This window comes from Kogia breviceps, chromosome 6 (assembly GCF_026419965.1).
Source record: "Kogia breviceps isolate mKogBre1 chromosome 6, mKogBre1 haplotype 1, whole genome shotgun sequence".
Taxonomy (NCBI): Eukaryota; Metazoa; Chordata; class Mammalia; order Artiodactyla; family Physeteridae; genus Kogia; species Kogia breviceps.
Genome location: NC_081315.1, coordinates 117,509,104 through 117,514,985, shown reverse-complemented (window position 1 = coordinate 117,514,985; position 5,882 = coordinate 117,509,104). Strand labels below are relative to the sequence as shown.

The window sequence follows — 5,882 nt, the reverse complement described above, 5'->3', positions numbered from 1 at the left end:
ACCTTGTGCCATATAAAAATACCATCTGTATATTTAATCATGCATAATTTCTCTAGCATCTGCCTTTCCCTTCAGACTACAAAAGCCCCAAGAACTGTTTTATATAAAGTGTCTATACAAGAGGTAAAGATAAAGATTGCTGAATTAAACAAATGCAATATCAGCCAAAGCTAAATTCAATCAGTTCAAAAATAATTTTTGAACTGTGAATCAACCAGAAAACTCCTAAAAATAAGTGCTGCAGTCCATCAGTAGATGAAGCCTTAGCATCTTGGTTGTTTCCTATTTTCCAGCTCCTTAATACCTCTTCCAGAAGACAGTTTTCAGCACCTTGTTTGTTTGTTTGTTTTTTGCGGTATGCGGGCCTCTCACTGTTGTGGCCTCTCCCGTTGCGGAGCACAGGCTCCGGACGCGCAGGCTCAGCGGCCGTGGCTCACGGGCCCAGCCGCTCCGCGGCATGTGGGATCGTCCCGGACCGGGGCACGAACCTGTGTTCCCTGCATCAGCAGGCGGACTCTCAACCACTGTGCCACCACGGAAGCCCTCAGCACCTTGTTTCTTGATTCTGCTGTCTCAAAATGATTAACTTAACACTTGAATAACAGATAGTTGCAGTATACTTTCTGGTTTCATTTCTAGCCTCTAATAACCCTAGATATGCCAAGTCCATGAAAATACCAAGTGATTTAATTGATGCCAGTAAGTATTTACTGCACAATTTCTGTGCTTGGTTCTGTGCTATATTCTATACACACCAAGATATTTTATTCCTTTGTCCCTTTGTTATTGGCAGTTTTATGCTTTGAATGCTTTTCCCTTCCTTCTTCTCTGGGTAACCACTATTCATTCCTTAAGACTCATCTCAGGCATTACCTACCCCTTAAAGCCTTTCCTGAGCCAAAAGGCTGGGGTCCCATAAGGCTATGCATAGCTCTATAACAGAACTCAGCCATTTTATTTTAGTACATATAAACACTATCTCTTTATGTATCCATATGTCCCACTAGACTATGTGCTCCTCAAAGTAAAGCAATCAGAAGACAACTGGCTCTTATTTCCATTACCAAATATACCAACCAACCTGTATGTGCACCCAAATACTTTGTCTTACTTCCTAGTAGAATGAGTGGATCGCCATTGATTCATTAGGGCCAGTCGGTCTACTCGGGTGCTTCCTTGGCACTTGATTTATTATTTTTTTTTAATTTTTATTTATTTATTTTTTAACATCTTTATTGGAGTATAATTGTTTTACAATAGTGTGTTAGTTTTTCCTTTACAACAAACTGAATCAGTTATACATATACATATGTTCCCATATCTCTTCCCTCTTGCATCACCCTCTCTCCCACCCTCCCTATCCCACCCCTCTAGGTGGTCACAAAGCACAGAGGTGAACTCCCTGTGCTGTGAGGCTGCTTCCCACTAGCTATCTAATTTACATTTGATAGTGTTGGCACTTGATTTATAGTTTGTCTAGTTATAGAATTTGTTTGGAAATTTTTTCAATTATTAGGAATTTTGAAGGCATTGCTCCATTGTCTTTTTGTTTCTAGTATTGCTGAGAAATCCAAACCTTTCCTACCATCACTTTTAAAACTCCATATTACATAAAATTGTAATATCTACAGTGATACAATGATACAGTGAATCCCTACCTACTATTATCCCGCTTCCACAATTATCCATTCATAGCCAATCATGTTGAATCTAGTTTTTCCCTCCTCCACAGTTGCCTTTTTTTCCTCTTTACTTATTTTGGTTTCCAGTTTCTGCGGCAGAGCCTTTCTTCTTCGGGCTTGTAATCCCTTGGCTCCCCGCTCATGATCAAGAAAGCGTGAGACTGAAAAACTGATTCACACCCTGAGCCTGTGGGAAGGACTTTTCAACTCTGAGCTTCACTGAATCAGAATCTGGGTGGGCCATTTATAAGGGAAATGCTGAGGTCAGTGCCTTTAGGTCTTGCTTTTAGGCAGATCAGCGTCTGTGGAAAGGAGCCTCAGTTTCTTTTCTGGAGGGTAAACGTCTGGCTGCCAGCATGTTGGGAGTTGTACTGGGGAAGAAGGCTAGAGGTGTCTGCATTCAGCAATTCACTGGCCATATGGTCTCCTGGCATCTCTCCTTTGTTTTTCCTAGGTTGGAGTAAAGGGACCTGGGATTTTTACTGTTTCTCAAACGGCTTTTGCCTACACCCCCTTATTTAGGAACTCTTCTTTGCACTGTGCTTCAGATTTTTCTAGCTTTGCCAATTTCTGATCCTTTGGAGGCTGTGGTGCAAATTTTGTTGATTTTGAACTTTCCTTGCTGCCAGCTTGGGATTTGAGTTTCTTGGGGGTGCTAAATCAGTTATCACACATCCATCCGCTTTCCACCTTTCAAAATTTTGTTGCTGTTGTTTCCTCTACTGCTTTCCCCACACTTGTAGGTTTAGAACAAAACTCTATTATACTTTCACACGGGGTTTGAGGAGGGAAAAAAATAGATGTCTGTGTTCACATCATCTTAACCTGGAAGGGGCCCCCACCCCTTTCTCTTAAAACTTGAAATCCGGGCTTCCCTGGTGGCGCAGTGGTTGAGAGTCCGCCTGCCGATGCAGGGGACGCGGGTTCGTGCCCTGGTCCGGGAAGATCCCACATGCCGCGGAGCGGCTGGGCCCGTGAGCCATGGCCAATGAGCCTGCGCGTCCGGAGCCTGTGCTCCGCAATGGGAGAGGCCACAACAGTGAGAACCCTGCATACCGCAAAAAAAACCCCCAAACAAACAAACAAACTTAAAATCCCACAACCATTGTTTAATATAAAGGTGAACCCTGTTCCCTGTGGCTGGCTTCTCTGTAAGACTTCTGGTGGCTGCTGCATGCACCAGGGCCTCTGAACTTTTTGGCTTTTCAGTGATGGGGTCAGCTGCTAGCAGGGAGGGTCTGGCCCTGCTAGATGAGGGTGTCTTTGATTGCCTTCCCGAAGCCCCATCCATGTATTTCTGGTAACTGGCCACCAGGGCTTTGGAGATGGGCTAGCAGGTTGCAGAAATGTGGGCCACCCTTCACACGGGCACGGATGTCCACGCAGGGGATCCGTGCTCTGCACAGGAACAGAACGGGTTCCAGGAGCATACACTGCAGAGCAAGCGGCTCAATCATCTCCAGGGGCCACTGTTCACCTTGTTGAAACTGTTAGCTCTTTGTGCTGTGCCAGGGCTGTGGTCACCTTCCTGCTTCCTGAGACCTGCACAGACTGCAGCGGACCCTTGGGCAGCATGGCTGCTGGCATGGACAAGAGCTCCTCCACATGCGGCTCCACAGCTGGAAGAGGAAGCATCTCTTCTTGAAAATACCTTTTTCGCTGGAATTCTGCAATACCACACTGGCATGTTTTTGTTTTTTCCTTACTTTAATGGCCACCTAATCAAAAGCAATCATATGGAATGTTTGGAGTTTTGTTTTTGTTCTTTTCTTTTGGAGTGTTTTCTAAATACCAGGACCTAAGATAATGGCAAACAATTAAGGAACAAAACAGACAACTTTCTGCCCTCACAGAGCATGTGTTTCCCTTTTTCTTTGCTGGGCTCTTATCCTTTTTCTGACTGCTAAGTTATGTAGGGCCCCAAGGTTTGGTCCTTAGATTTTTTCCGTACTTTCTAAGTTATACCATTTAGTTCCACTGCTTTAAAAACAACGATAAAATGAGAAGTCCAAATCTCATATAACACTGCCTACTCTGCATTCTCAGTTGATATCTTTAGTGGGCTAAATGGTGGCCCTACAAAAGATATGTTTATTTTTAATCCTCAGAATCTATGACTGCTATTTTATTTGGAAAAAGTGTCTCTGTAGGTTTAATCAAAGATGTTGCAATGAGGTGATCATCCTGGATTAACCATATAGAACCTAAATCCAATGACAAGTATCCTTATAAGAGACACACAGAGGATATGATAGACACAGAGGAAAAAGCAACGTGAAGATGGAGGCAGAGACTAGCGTGACGTGACTACCCGTCAAGGAATGCCAAGGAATGCTGGCCATCAGCAGAAGTTGGAAGAGACAAGGAACATCTTTAATTAAATCTAAGTGTATAAATATATAAGTATATACATTAAAGTTTAATTAAACACATATAAATATGTGTTTAATTATAATTAAACTACTAAATAATTAATTTCAGGAAGTTTTCAGGATATAAGATCAATATACAAAAATCAATTATATTTCTATATCTTAGAAATAAATATTCTGAAAATGATACTAAAGAAACAATCCATTTATGATAGCATGAAAAAGAATAAAATACTTGGGTATACTTTTTTTTTTTTAAAGGAGTTGATTTTAAAAAAAATTAATTTATTTGTTTTTGGCTGCCTTGGGTCTTGGTTGCTGTGCACGGGCTTTCTCTAGTTGCGGCGGGGGGCGGGGGCTGCTCTTCGTTGCAGTGCGCAGGCTCCAGTAGTTGTGGCTTGCAGGCTCTAGAGCGCAAGCTCAGTAGTTGTGGCGCACGGGCTTAGCTGCTCCATGGCATGTGGGATCTTCCTGGACCAGGGCTCGAACCCGTGTTCCCTGCATTGGCAGGCAGATTCTTTTTTTTTTTTTTTTTTTTTTGTGGTATGTGAGCCTCTCACTGTTGTGGCCTTTCCTGTTGCGGAGCACAGGCTCCGGACGCGCAGGCTCAGCGGCCATGGCTCACGGGCCCAGCCACTCCGCGGCATGTGGGATCTTCCCGGACCGGGGCACGAACCCGTGTCCCCTGCATCAGCAGGCGGATTCTCAACCACTGCGCCACCAGGGAAGCCCTGGCAGGCAGATTCTTAATCACTGCGCCACCACGGAAGCCCTGGGTGTACTTTTAACAGAAGAAGTGCAAGTCATGTACACTGAAAACTACTAAACATTATTGAAAGACAGAAGATTTAAAATAAATAGAAACACACCCCATGTTCATGGGTTGGAAGACTTAATATTTTTAAGATAGCATTAGTCCCCAAATTGTTCTTAAATTCATACAGAGTTAAGAGAATCCTAAATCAAATGAGAATCCTAGCTGTTTTTTGGCAAAAACTGACAGGCTGATCTTAAAATTCATATGGAAATGCAAGGGAGACTGAATAGCCAAAACAAACTTTAAAAGAAGAATGATGCTGGAGGACTCACGTTTGTTGATTTCAAAACTTACTGTGAAGCTACAGTAATCAAGATGGTATGGTACTGGCATAAGGGTAGACATACACATCAGTGGAATAGAATTGAGGGTCTGGAAATAAACCCTTACGTTTATGGTCATTTGATTTTTGCCAAGGTTACAAAGACCATTCAATGGGAAAAGAATATTATTTCCAACAAATGCTGTTAAGGCAACTAGATATCCACATGGAAAAGAATAAAATTGGACCTCTGTCTCTCACCATAAATAAATGGTAGCTAAGAATGGAATACTGAAATGTAAGAGCTTAAATGATAAAACACGTAGAAGAAAACATAGGAACATGGCCTTGGGTTAAACAGCACACAAATGACAAAAAAAAAAGTAGATAAATTGTACTTTATTAAAATTTAAAACTTTTGTGCTTCAAAGGACACCATCAAGAAAGTGAAAAGACAACCCATGGAATGGTAGAAAATATGTGCAAAGCATATATCTGATAAGAGATTTGTATTCAGAATATATAAAGAACAACTCAGTAACAAAAAGACAAATAACTTTAAAATGGGCAGTGAATAGACATTGTGCTATGCAAAATGATGGCCCTCCCAAATCTGCCCGTATCCTAATCCCCAGAACCTGTGAATACACTAAAAAATGTTGAATTATACATTTTAAAAGGGTAAATTATACAGTATGTGAATTTGATCTCAGTAAAGCCTTTTTCTTTTTAAGGAAATAGTTCAATGA

At 41.9% G+C, this 5,882-nt stretch overlaps 1 pseudogene; it reads right to left on the bottom strand.

Annotated features, from left to right (window-relative positions):
* Positions 1–1,664: 1,664 nt before the first annotated feature.
* Positions 1,665–3,257, bottom strand: LOC131758201 (uncharacterized; annotated as a pseudogene).
* Between the last annotated feature and the right edge of the window lie 2,625 nt (positions 3,258–5,882).